Here is a 14,149-nt window from a genome sequence, read left to right as displayed (position 1 = left end):
AATTATTGAAGTATTTTTTCATGCCTGGAATTCGACTGGAATGGATTAATTTCATTTCAGTTAAATTAAATGAGGAAAATTGCTCACATCTGGATTTGCAAACAAGCAAATCCAGATGTGAGCAAGGTCATGGAACGGATTAAACTCGTAAGTAGAGATTCCACTGTACTCCAGAATGAAAATATTTGGCATAAAACTGAGCAGTTCGACAGAGATATGAAGAGGATATGGGATACAAGCACCATTCTCCTATCCCTGTCTTAGGGGATTACATTTGAGAAAACTGAGTATAGCACAGGGCTGTGATATACACTCGTACTGCACCAAACAACTGAAACAAAAAAGCTGTTTTCTCTACATAGATTATCACACATAGCAGCATGTGTAGAGAACCTAGGATAAGCCAAAAAAATTCTGAAAAGTGGCTTATTTCTAGTAACTGGCTTGGGCTAGCTATGCTATATGATTTTTGGTAAATATTCGATTCCCAGCCAGGGTAGAAACATTGGGCATGTTTCTTTACAACTATTGTCTATGTTGTTCACCCATCAGTAAATGGGTACCTGGATGTTAGTGGACTGGTGTGGGTTTTATCCTGGGACACTGACCTAATTTGCCTGGAATGCTTAGCATAACAAGGGGGCTTTCTATATAATAGTAAGTCACTGATGTCAGCTAGGCCTGTATACCATGTACATGTACGTGTAGTAAATAAAGATTTTTTTTTTTCAACAAACCAGCCACATCCCACCAAGGCAGGGTGGCCCAAAAAGAAAAACAAAAGTTTCTCTTTTTAAATTTAGTAATTTGTACAGGAGAAGGGGTTACTAGGCCCTTGCTCCCGACATTTTAGTTGCCTCTTACAACACACAACTTCCCCATGGAGATAAAAGGAAATAAACAAGAACAAGAACTAGAAAGAAAAATAGAAGAAAACCCATAGGGGTGTGTATATATACGCTTGTACATGTATGTGTAGTGTGACCTAAGTGTAAGCAGAAGTAGCAAGACGTACCTGAAATCTTGCATGTTTACAAGACAGAAAAAAGGACACCAGCAATCCTACCATCATGTAAAACAATTACAGGCTTTCGTTTTACACTCCCTTGGCAGGACCGTAGTACCTCCCTGGGCGGCTGCTGTCTACCAACCTACTACCTAGAAGTAATAATAACATAATACAGTGGAACCTCTATTTGGGAGCATGTCCACGTGCGAGTTTTTCCAAATACGAGCAGTCAATGGGTCAATTTTTTGCTTCCATACACGAGCAAAATTTCCACAAGCGAGCAGACCTCAAGGCAGGTTCCTTGACACTGGTGAGGGGCTCTTGTTCTTGATCTCGGGAATTGTATCTCATTTGTTTGTTGGACTATCTTATTGAAACTTGGGCAATGTATGATGGAAAGATGCTTCTTAATGTACACCAAAAATGAAAATCTAAGCATAAATAATGAAGTTCACTTCTCAGCAATTAGCCACCCCTTAGCGGTAATTTCAAATGGTTTTTATGGTTGTTTTCTCGTTTTTTTGGTCTCATTTAATAGAATGGAAGATATACAGTGGACCCCCGGTTAACGATATTTTTTCACTCCAGAAGTATGTTCAGGTGCCAGTACTGACCGAATCTGTTCCCATAAGGAATATTGTGAAGTAGATTAGTCCATTTCAGACCCCCAAACATACACGTACAAACGCACTTACATAAATACACTTACATAATTGGTCGCATTCGGAGGTGATCGTTATGCGGGGGTCCACTGTATTACAGAAATAGATATGATTTTGATTGATTTCATGACGAAAAGTGCCTTGAAATTGAGCTCACCCTAGGAGAAATGGTCCATTGCTTGGCTGCTACAGAGTAAACAAATGACGTCACTGTCCATTCCAATATGCATTCGTGAATGGGTTGACATATTTATACAATTATTGCAGTAAGGAATAACAGTAAATCTTATATTTTTTGTGTGAATAAAAATTACAAATAATTTATATAATAATAATAATAATAATAATAATAATAATAATAATAATAATAACGATAATAATAATAATAATAATAATAATAATAATAATGTATAATAATAATATGAATAATAACAATACATATAATAATAATAATAATAATAATAATATAAGATGTATAATAATACATATATAATAATAATGTACTACATATAATAATTATAATAATAGATGGCTTCAAAAGGCCATCACTAGATAGCAGTGTTTACCACAACAAAGAGGGAGCGGTTGTGGCTGCCTCCACCTCTTACATAATGACATATTTTATTCATTCTAGAGTATATATCATGTTTCTATGTTATTTATATTGCTTGTTATGTCATACTAGATAAACTGTGATATATAAATAAGCCGTATAGATGATATTAGCGAAATTATTCATGAAGAATTTTGCCCGGTCTCCAGACAAACTCTCGTCCACCGCCGACACCGCCCATACCACTACATGAATGACATATTTTATTCATTCTAGACTATATATCATGTTTCTATGTTATTCATATTGTTTGTTATGTCATACAAGATGAACTGTGATAGATAAATAAGCCGTAGAGATGATATTAGCGAAATTATTGAAGTACAGAATTCCACTGGAACGGATTAATTGCATTTCAATTAATTTAAATGAGGAAAATTGACTCTGCAAACGAGCAAATCCAGTTGCGAGCAAGGTCATGGAACGGATTAAACTCGCAAGTAGAGGTTCCACTGTATATATAATAATAATAATACATATATAATAATAATGTACTACATAATAATAATTATAATAATAGATGGCTTCAAAAGGCCGTCACTAGATGGAAGTGTTTACTACAACAAAGAGGGAGCGGTTGTGGCCGCCTCCACCTGTTCCATAATGACATGTATTTTATTCATTCTAGAGTATATATCAGGTTTCTATGTTATTTATTTTTTCAACAAGTCGGCCGTCTCCCACCGAGGCAGGGTGACCCAAAAAAAAAAAGAAAGAAAATCCCCAAAAAGAAAATACTTTCATCATCATTCAACACTTTCACCACACTCACACATTATCACTGCTTTTGCAGAGGTGCTCAGAATACAACAGTTTAGAAGCATATACGTATAGAGATACACAACATATCCCTCCAAACTGCCAATATCTCAAACCCCTCCTTTAAAGTGCAGGCATTGTACTTCCCATTTCCAGGACTCAAGTCCGACTATATGAAAATAACCGGTTTCCCTGAATCCCTTCACTAAATATTACCCTGCTCACACTCCAACAGATCGTCAGGTCCCAAGTATCATTCGTCTCCATTCACTCCTATCTAACACGCTCATGCACGCTTGCTGGAAGTCCAAGCCCCTCACCCACAAAACCTCCTTTACCCCCTCTTTCCAACCCTTTCGAGGACGACCCCTACCCCTCTTTCCTTCCCCTATAGATTTATATGCTTTCCATGTCATTCTACTTTGATCCATTCTCTCTAAATGACCAAACCACCTCAACAACCCCTCTTCTGCCCTCTGACTAATGCTTTTATTAACTCCACACCTTCTCCTAATTTCCACACTCCGAATTTTCTGCATAATATTTACACCACACATTGCCCTTAGACAGGACATCTCCACTGCCTCCAACCGTCTCCTCGCTGCTGCATTTACCACCCAAGCTTCACATCCATATAAGAGTGTTGGTACTACTATACTTTCATACATTCCCTTCTTTGCCTCCATAGATAACGTTTTTTGACTCCACATATACCTCAACGCACCACTCACCTTTTATCCCTCATCAATTCTATGATTAACCTCATCCTTCATAAATCCATCCGCCGACACGTCAACTCCCAAGTATCTGAAAACATTCACTTCTTCCATACTCCTCCTCCCCAATTTGATATCCAATTTTTCTTTATCTAAATCATTTGATACCCTCATCACCTTACTCTTTTCTATGTTCACTTTCAACTTTCTACCTTTACACACATTCTCAAACTCATCCACTAACTTTTGTAATTTTTCTTTAGAATCTCCCATATTGTTCATTATTTCATATTAGATGAACTGTGATAGATAAATAAGCCGTAGAGTTGATGATAGCAAAATATTCAAGGAGTATTTTGTCTGTCTCCAGACAAACTCTCATCGGCTGCAGTCGCCGCCACACATATAATGACATTTTTTTCATTCTAGAGTATATATCAGGTTTCTATGTTATTTATATTGTTTGTTATGTCATACTAGAAGAACTGTGATAGATAAATATGCAACAGAGTTGATGATAGCGAAATATTCAAGGAGTATTTTGTCCCGTCTCCAAACACTTGTCGGCCGCCGCCGCCATATATATAATGACATATTTTATTCATTCTAGAGTATATATCAGGTTTCTGTTTTATTTATATTGTTTGTTATGTCATATTAGAGGAACTATGATTGATAAATAAGCAATATAGACAATATTAGCGAAATTATTCAAGAAGTATTTTGTCCGGTCTCCAGACAAACTGTTGTCCACCGCCAACACCGCCCATACCACTACATAAATTACAGGTCTCCTTCAACATTCGCGAGGGTTAGGGGATCAAGAGCCTCACGTATGTTGAAAAATCGCAAATGTTTGGTGCTCCAAAATATTGTAGGGAAATATAATACAATACTGCTTCCTTAACTTGTTGAACCATGAACAATCATAAAATACATGAAAACGTCGTAAATTGTACTAAATACATACATGTTATGGTTTAATAACATGTATGTTATTAAATACCACTGCCTCCACCACTGCCTCCACCATGCCTCCACCACTGCCTCCACCAATGCCTCCACCACTTCCTCAACCACTGCGAGTCCCTACTACCCTCCCTCCGACCCCCGCAACTGGCAGCCAGCCCTCCCACCACTCAGTGTGGTGAGTGTTTTGTTTGTTCATTATTTGCTATTAAACTACAGTATAAATAATGTAAACACATTCATGACTGCATATTGGAATGGCTATTTGGACAGGTATTGGACAGTGACATCATGTGTTTACTCTTGAACACAGCAAAGAATCAAACATTTCTGCTACTGCTAATAATAATAGTAATAATAATAATAATAATACAGTGGACCCTCGCCTAACGAACGCATCGCATAACGTTAAATTCGCCTAACGATACATTTTAACGCTAACATTTTGCCTCGGCTAATGCTAAAAAACTCGCCTAACGATACTCGTTCTCGGGTACCAATTAATATCGTTAGGTGAGGGTCCACTGTAATAATAAATGCGATAAAATTGAAGAAGGAAATTGTACAAAAATACGAGGGAGTGGTTGACACATCGTCAGTGTGGCTTTGTTTATGCTGAAGTGAGCATTAGTCTCCGTGCTCTTCCAAACATTTCACAATAATTCACTGTGTTTGGTGCTTGTAGATTGAGTGCGACTGGAGTGGTAGAGGCAGTGGTTGAGGAAGCGGTTGAGGCAGTGGGAGAGGCAGTGGGTGAGGCAGTGGGTGAGGCAGTGGGTGAGGCAGTGGTTGAGGCAGCGGTTGAGGCAGTGGTTGAGGCAGCGGCTGAGGCGCTGGTAGAGGCAGCGGTTTAGGCAGAAGTTGAGGCAGTGGTTGAGGCAATGGTGGAGGCACCAGTTGAGGCAGTGGTATTTAATAACATGTTATAAATAATAATAATACATATTATTAACATTATTATTATTATTATTATTATTAACATGTATGTTATTAAATACCACTGCCTCAACCACTGCCTCATCCGCTGTCTCACCCACTGCCTCAACTGCTGCCTCGCCCACTGCCTCACCCACTGCCTCAACCACTGCCTCAACCGCTGTCTCACCCACTGCTTCAACTGCTGCCTCGCCCACTGCCTCACCCACTGCCTCAACCACTGCCTCAACCACTGTCTCACCCACTGCCTCAACTGCTGCCTCGCCCACTGCCTCACCCACTGCCTCAACCACTGCCTCGCCCACTGCCTCATCCACTGCCTCAACCGCTGCCTCGCCCACTGCCTCGCCCACTGCCTCACCCACTTCCTCAACCACTGCTTCTACCACTCCAGTCGCACTCAATCTACAAGCACCAAACACAATGAATTATTGTGAAATGTTTGGAAGAGCACGGAGACTAATGCTCATTCCAGCATAAACAAAGCCACACTGACGATGTGTCAACCACTCCCTCGCATTTTTGTACACTTTCCTTCTTCAATTCTATCGCATTTATTATTATTATTATTATTACTACTGTTATTATTAGCAGTAGCAGAAATGTTTGGTTCTTTGCTGTGTTCAAGAGTAAACACATGATGTCACTGTCCAATACCTGTCCAAATAGCCATTCCAATATGCAGTCATGAATGGGTTTACATTATTTATACTGTAGTTTAATAGCAAATAATGAACAAACAAAACACTCGCCACACTGGTGGGAGGGCTGGCTGCCAGTTGCGGGGGCGGAGGGAGGGTAGTAGGGACTCGCAGGTGGCAGGAAACTTAAATATGATTTGGCGGCTGGGAATTTGGAGCCTGGGAATTTGGCACTTGGGAATTCGCGAATGTGTGAAGCCCGCAAAAGTTGAAAACGCAAATGTTGAGAGAGACCTGTACGTATTTTATTCATTTTTGATTATATATCAGGTTTCTATGTTATTTATATTGTTTATGTCATATTAGATCATATGAGATAGATAAATAAGCCGTAAAGTTGATATTACCAAAGTTATTGAAGTAAAAAATTCCACTGGAATGGATTAATTGCATTTCAATTAAATTAAATGAGAAAAATTGACTCTGCAAACAAGCAAATCCAGTTGCGAGCAAGGTCATGGAACAGATTAAAATTGCAAGTAGAGGTTCCACTGTATACTTATTTATCTTCTTTTTCCTAAAATATGTATTACTTATTACCAAACCTCTTTCTACACATGGTTCAATTAACCCTTTGGGGGTTTTGGCCATACTAGTACGGCTTACGACCCAGGGTTTTTGACGTACTAGTGCGCCTAAGGAAGTAGGTTGGTAGACAGCAACCACCTAGGGAAGTACTACCGTCCTGCCAGATGACTGTGAAACAGAAACCTGTAACTGTTTTGCATGATGGTAGGATTGCTGCCTTTCCTTTTCTGTCTCATAAACACGCTAGATAACAGGGATATCTTGCTACTCCTACTTACACTTTGGTCACACTTCACAAACACGCACATGCATATATATATACATACATCTAGGTTTTTCTCCTTTTTCTAAATAGCTCTTGTTCCTCTTTATTTCTTCTATTGTCCATGGGGAAGTGGAAAAGAATCTTTCCTCCGTCAGCCATGCGTGTCGTATGAGGCGACTAAAAATGCCGGGAGCAATGGGCTAGTAACCCCTTCTCCTGTAGACATTTACTAAAAAAGAGAAGAAGAAAAATTTTATAAAACTGGGATGCTTAAATGTGTGTGGATGTAGTGCGGATGACAAGAAACAGATGACTGCTGATGTTATGAATGAAAAGAAGTTGGATGTCCTGGCCCTAAGCGAAACAAAGCTGAAGGGGGTAGGGGAGTTTCGGTGGGGGGAAATAAATGGGATTAAATCTGGAGTATCTGAGAGAGTTAGAGCAAAGGAAGGGGTAGCAGTAATGTTGAATGATCAGTTATGGAAGGAGAAAAGAGAATATGAATGTGTAAATTCAAGAATTATGTGGATTAAAGTAAAGGTTGGATGCGAGAAGTGGGTCATAATAAGCGTGTATAAACCTGGTGAAGAGAGGAATGCAGAGGAGAGAGAGAGATTTTGGGAGATTTTAAGTGAATGTATAGGAGCCTTTGAACCAAGTGAGAGAGTAATTGTGGTAGGGGACCTGAATGCTAAAGTAGGAGAAACTTTGTGGTAGGTAAGTTTGGGGTGCCAGGTGTAAATGATAATGGGAGCCCTTTGATTGAACTTTGTATAGAAAGGTGTTTAGTTATAGGTAATACATATGTTAAGAAAAAGAGGATAAATAAGTATACAAGATATGATGTAGGGCAAAATGACAGTAGTTTGTTGGATTATGTATTGGTAGATAAAAGACTGTTGAGTAGACTTCAGGATGTACATGTTTACAGAGGGGCCACAGATATATCAGATCACTTTCTAGTTGTAGCTACACTGAGAGTAAAAGGTAGATGGGATACAAGGAGAATAGAAGCATCAGGGAAGAGAGAGGTGAAGGTTTATAAACTAAAAGAGGAGGCAGTTAGGGTAAGATATAAACAGCTATTGGAGGATAGATGGGCTAATGAGAGCATAGGCAATGGGGTCGAAGAGGTATGGGCTAGGTTTAAAAATGTAGTGTTAGAGTGTTCAGCAGAAGTTTGTGGTTACAGGAAAGTGGGTGCGGGAGGGAAGAGGAGCGATTGGTGGAATGATGATGTGAAGAGAGTAGTAAGGGAGAAAAAGTTAGCATATGAGAAGTTTTTACAAAGTAGAAGTGATGCAAGGAGGGAAGAGTATATGGAGAAAAAGAGAGAGGTTAAGAGAGTGGTGAAGCAATGTAAAAAGAGAGCAAATGAGAGAGTGGGTGAGATGTTATCAACAAATTTTGTTGAAAATAAGAAAAAGTTTTGGAGTGAGATTAACAAGTTAAGAAAGCCTAGAGAACAAATGGATTTGTCAGTTAAAAATAGGAGAGGAGAGTTATTAAATGGAGAGTTAGAGGTATTGGGAAGATGGAGGGAATATTTTGAGGAATTGTTAAATGTCGATGAAGATAGGGAAGCTGTGATTTCGTGTATAGGGCAAGGAGGAACAACATCTTGTAGGAGTGAGGAAGAGCCAGTTGTGAGTGTGGGGCAAGTTCGTGAGGCAGTAGGTAAAATGAAAGGGGGTAAGGCAGCCGGGATTGATGGGATAAAGATAGAAATGTTAAAAGCAGGTGGGGATATAGTTTTGGAGTGGTTGGTGCAATTATTTAATAAATGTATGGAAGAGGGTAAGGTACCTAGGGATTGGCAGAGAGCATGCATAGTTCCTTTGTACAAAGGCAAAGGGGATAAAAGAGAGTGAAAAAATTATAGGGGGATAAGTCTGTTGAGTATACCTGGTAAAGTGTATGGTAGAGTTATTATTGAAAGAATTAAGAGTAAGACGGAGAATAGGATAGCAGATGAACAAGGAGGCTTTAGGAAAGGTAGGGGGTGTGTAGACCAGGTGTTTACAGTGAAACATATAAGTGAACAGTATTTAGATAAGGCTAAAGAGGTCTTTGTGGCATTTATGGATTTGGAAAAGGCGTATGACAGGGTGGATAGGGGGGCAATGTGGCAGATGTTGCAGGTGTATGGTGTAGGAGGTAGGTTACTGAAAGCAGTGAAGAGTTTTTACGAGGATAGTGAGGCTCAAGTTAGAGTATGTAGGAAAGAGGGAAATTATTTCCCAGTAAAAGTAGGCCTTAGACAAGGATGTGTGATGTCACCGTGGTTGTTTAATATATTTATAGATGGGGTTGTAAGAGAAGTAAATGCGAGGGTCTTGGCAAGAGGCATGGAGTTAAAAGATAAAGAATCACACATAAAGTGGGAGTTGTCACAGTTGCTCTTTGCTGATGACACTGTGCTCTTGGGAGATTCTGAAGAGAAGTTGCAGAGATTGGTGGATGAAATTGGTAGGGTGTGTAAAAGAAAAAAAATGAAAGTGAATACAGGAAAGAGTAAGGTTATGAGGATAACAAAAAGATTAGGTGATGAAAGATTGGATATCAGATTGGAGGGAGAGAGTATGGAGGAGGTGAAAGTATTCAGATATTTGGGAGTGGACGTGTCAGCGGATGGGTCTATGAAAGATGAGGTGAATCATAGAATTGATGAGGGGAAAAGGGTGAGTGGTGCACTTAGGAGTCTGTGGAGACAAAGAACTTTGTCCTTGGAGGCAAAGAGGGGAATGTATGACAGTATAGTTTTACCAACGCTCTTATATGGGTGTGAAGCATGGGTGATGAATGTTGCAGCGAGGAGAAGGCTGGAGGCAGTGGAGATGTTATGTCTGAGAGCAATGTGTGGTGTGAATATAATGCAGAGAATTCGTAGTTTGGAAGTTAGGAGGAGGTGCGGGATTACCAAAACTGTTGTCCAGAGGGCTGAGGAAGGGTTGTTGAGGTGGTTTGGACATGTGGAGAGAATGGAGCGAAACAGAATAACTTCAAGAGTGTATCAGTCTGTAGTGGAAGGAAGGCGGGGTAGGGGTCGGCCTAGGAAAGGTTGGAGGGAGGGGGTAAAGGAGGTTTTGTGTGTGAGGGGCTTGGACTTCCAGCAGGCATGCGTGAGCGTGTTTGATAGGAGTGAATGGAGACAAATGGTTTTTAATACGTGACGTGCTGTTGGAGTGTGAGCAAAATAACATTTATGAAGGGCTTCAGGGAAACTGGCAGGCCGGACTTGAGTCCTGGAGATGGGAAGTACAGTGCCTGCACTCTGAAGGAGGGGTGTTAATGTTGCAGTTTAAAAACTGTAGTGTAAAGCACCCTTCTGGCAAGACAGTGATGGAGTGAATGATGGTGAAAGTTTTTCTTTTTCGGGCCACCCTGCCTTGGTGGGAATCGGCCAGTGTGATAATAAAAATAATAAATAATAGTGCGCCTAAATTCTAGCGGCCTCAAATCTAGTGGGAGAAAGCTGGTAGGCCTACATATGAAAGAATGGGTCTATGTGGTCAGTGTGCACAGTATAAAAAAAAATCCTGCAGCACACAGTGCATAATGAGAAAAAAAACTTTGACCATTTTTTGGGAATAAAACAGCGACTTTGCACTATATTTTCATATGGTATTTATTGTTGTATTCTAGTTTTCTTGATCTCATTTTATAGAATGGAAGACGTATTACAGAAATTGAGATGATTTTGACTGGTTTTACAATGAAAAGTACCTTGAAATTGAGCTCAAAGCAGCAGAAATGTTCGATTTTTACCAAAGTTCAAAAGTAAACAAATCATGCCAAGCGTCCAATACACGTCAACTGGTGAGTCTAATATTCTTTCGCAAGTGCGCTGATATTATTTATACCATTTCTACACCATTTCTACACTAATGCAGTAGTCTGCATAACAGTAAATGTTCTATTTTTTGTGAGAATAAAAATTCAAAGTGTAAAGCAAAAGAATGTAAGAGGGGCCTTGGGATGTGACTAATGAACAGAGGAAATGTCATTTTAGTGCCAGGAATGTCTTGCTTATTCTGGACCCTATTCGGAAATTGGCATCTTTTGAAATTTGTGTGAAATTGGCAAAATTGCTAAATTCTGACCACTGTACTGGATAGTTGAAATTGGTAAATGGATGGTTTCTTGCACTCAATCGATAGAAAAAATGGAGTTCTAGCGAAATATTCATGTTTTTTGTCGACTAGTACAGTGAAATTGGCCGAAAATAGGGCTCAAAGTGGGCAAAATCGCTGATGCATAAACATCGCCGAGACCGCTAACTTCGCGAGAGCATAACTCTGTAAGTTTTCTATCAAATTTCATACTTTTGGTGTCATTATGATCGGGAAATCATTCTCTATCTTTTCATAAGAATGTTTTTTTTTTTTTTTGAAATTTGGCCGACCCTGAGAACAAGTCTCGGAGAGGGCCTTTTCGACCCTCAAAGGGTTAAAGGGTCCCATTTTCATTTGCCACTTGCACCCCAAATTTACTTACTACTCTCTCTACAACATTTTTACCCACTTTAGCATTGAGATCTCCAACCACAAGTACTCTCTCAACTGGTTCAAAACTCCCCATGCACCCACTCAACATTTCCCAAAATCTCTTTCTCTCTCCTCTACACTTCTCTCTTCTCCAGGTGCATAAACACTTACTAAAATCCACTTTTCACATCCAATCCTTATTTTACTCCACATAATCCCTGAATTTATACATTTATATTCCTTCTTTTCCTGCCATAACTTATCCTTTAACATTACTGCTACTCCTTCCTTAGCTCTAACTCTATTAGAAACCCCTGACCTAATCCCATTTATTTCTTCCCACTGAAACTCTCCTCCTCCCTTCAGCTTTGTTTCACTTAGAGCCAAAACATCCAGCTTCTTTTCATTCATAACATCCACAATCATCTCCTTATCATTCGCAGTACAACCACACACAATGATACATCCCACTTTGAGGAGCAGGGATGTGGTAGGGACAATAAGGGAACACTGTATCAACATCCGGGGTCCCAGACTATTCAACATCTTACCAGAAGATATCAGAAACACAGATGGAACAAGTGTAGTAGCCTTCAAGAGGAAATTGGACAAGTATCTTCACCAGGTACCAGATCAACCACGCTGTGATGGATATGTGATGCAGCGGGCCTCCAGCAGCAACAGCCTGGTTGACCAGGCAAACACCAGATAGTAAACTTTCAAAACTCTTCAAAGGTATATCTAAGGTAGCAGGCCATACAGGAAAAGGGGTTACTAGCCCATTGCTTCGGGCATTTTAGTTGACTTTACAACATGCATGGCTTACAGAAGAAACCTTCTTATTCCACTTCCCCATGGATAAGAAAGGAAAAGTAATAAGAACAAGAGCTCTTTAGATAAAATTAAAGAAAATTCAGATGAGTGTGTATACTTTCTTTCTTTCAACACACTGGCGTATCCCACCGAGGCGGGGTGGCCCAAAAGAAAAAACAAAAGTTTCTCCTTTCACATTTAGTAATACACTATATACAGGAGAAGGAGTTACTAGCCCCTTGCTCCTGGCATTTTAGTCGCCTCTTACAACACGCATAGCTTACGGAGGAAGAATTCTGTTCCACTTCCCCATGGAGATAAGAGGAAATAAAACAAGAACAAGAACTAGTAAGAAAATAGAAGAAAACCCAGAGGGGTGTGTATATGCTTGTACATGTATGTGTAGTGTGACCTAATCGTAGGTAGAAGTAGCAAGAGGTACCTGAAATCTTGCATGTTTATGAGACAGAAAAAAAGACGCCAACAATCCTAACATCATGTAAAACAAACACAGGCTTCCGTTTTACATTCACTTGACAGTACGGTAGTACCTCCCTGGGCGGTTGCTGTCTATCAACCTATTATCTATTTGTCTTTCAAAAGTAAAACTAGGCTTGTTGTTTATCACCTTTAGCATTTAATATATCAAGAAAATCTTTCAAAGTTTCCAGTAGTTTTAGCACTTATTACCTCTTCCTGTAAACCATTTCATTATTCTAACACTCAGCAATACAAAACTTTCAAGTGTCATTTTGAGAGCTCTTCTTACTCAGTTTATAATCATAGCCTCTAGTTCTTCACGTTCCACTAGCTGACAGGGTTAGGAAGCACTTCTTGTCAATTCTTTTGGATCCTTTTAAATAATCTTGAATGTGATTATGTCTCTTTTTTTTTACTCATCAGCTAGGTGTCATACCCAATGCTTCTAGCCTGCTTTTATGTATATGAGGATTAGTGCACAAGTTATGTTAAAACATATGACTTGGCAAAGTAAGGCTGGAGAACTGGTGGGGTGAAAACCATGAATCCTTTCATCATATGATACATCACCTGGTTGGTTCCTAACTAGTAATACATCTCCATGAAAAAACTGAAACTGCTCTTACACACTTTGGAACTACAGTGGATTCCCATTTTACAATCATCTAATTAATCAACATCCACACTTATGAACAGGGCATTTCACAACCAATTAATTTCTGGTTTCTTACAAATGTCAGTTTATTAAAATGAATATAACAAATATTTAAACACATTCTTTTCAATTATTTTTTTTAACAAATGAATTTAAATTTTACAAATGTTTATTTTATGAATGCATGGAGGGTTCATATTTGTTCTGATGAAATTGGTCAACAACTATAGATATAATAATTAGGATTTTATCTAAGATGATTTTTATTAACACTGGCTGTTTCCCACCAAAGTAGTGTGATGCAAAAGAGAAACACTTTCATTTTCTCCATCAGTGTCTTTCAGAGGTGTGCAGACACTACAATTCAAATGCCCCTCCAAACTTCAAAATATCCCCACAACTCCTTCAGAGTGCAGGCAATGTACTTCTCACCTCCAGGACTCAAGTCCAGCTAACCGGTTACCCTGAATCTCTTTACAAAATGTTACCTAGGTCATACTCCAACAGATCGTCAAGTCCCAAAAACCATTTATTTCAACTCATCCAGGAAAACTTG

General features: G+C 39.3%; 1 protein-coding gene across 2 annotated transcripts in view; it reads right to left on the bottom strand.

Moving 5' to 3' along the window:
* LOC128696476 (lysophosphatidylserine lipase ABHD12-like) overlaps positions 1-14,149 on the bottom strand; it is a 156,199-nt gene that overhangs the window by 37,063 nt on the left and 104,987 nt on the right. The gene's annotated exons all lie outside the window — the stretch shown is intronic.

This window comes from Cherax quadricarinatus, chromosome 12 (genome assembly GCF_038502225.1).
Source record: "Cherax quadricarinatus isolate ZL_2023a chromosome 12, ASM3850222v1, whole genome shotgun sequence".
In the NCBI taxonomy this organism is placed as follows: Eukaryota; Metazoa; Arthropoda; class Malacostraca; order Decapoda; family Parastacidae; genus Cherax; species Cherax quadricarinatus.
Note: the sequence above shows the minus strand (reverse complement) of the source record. Positions and strands in the feature narration are given on the sequence as shown.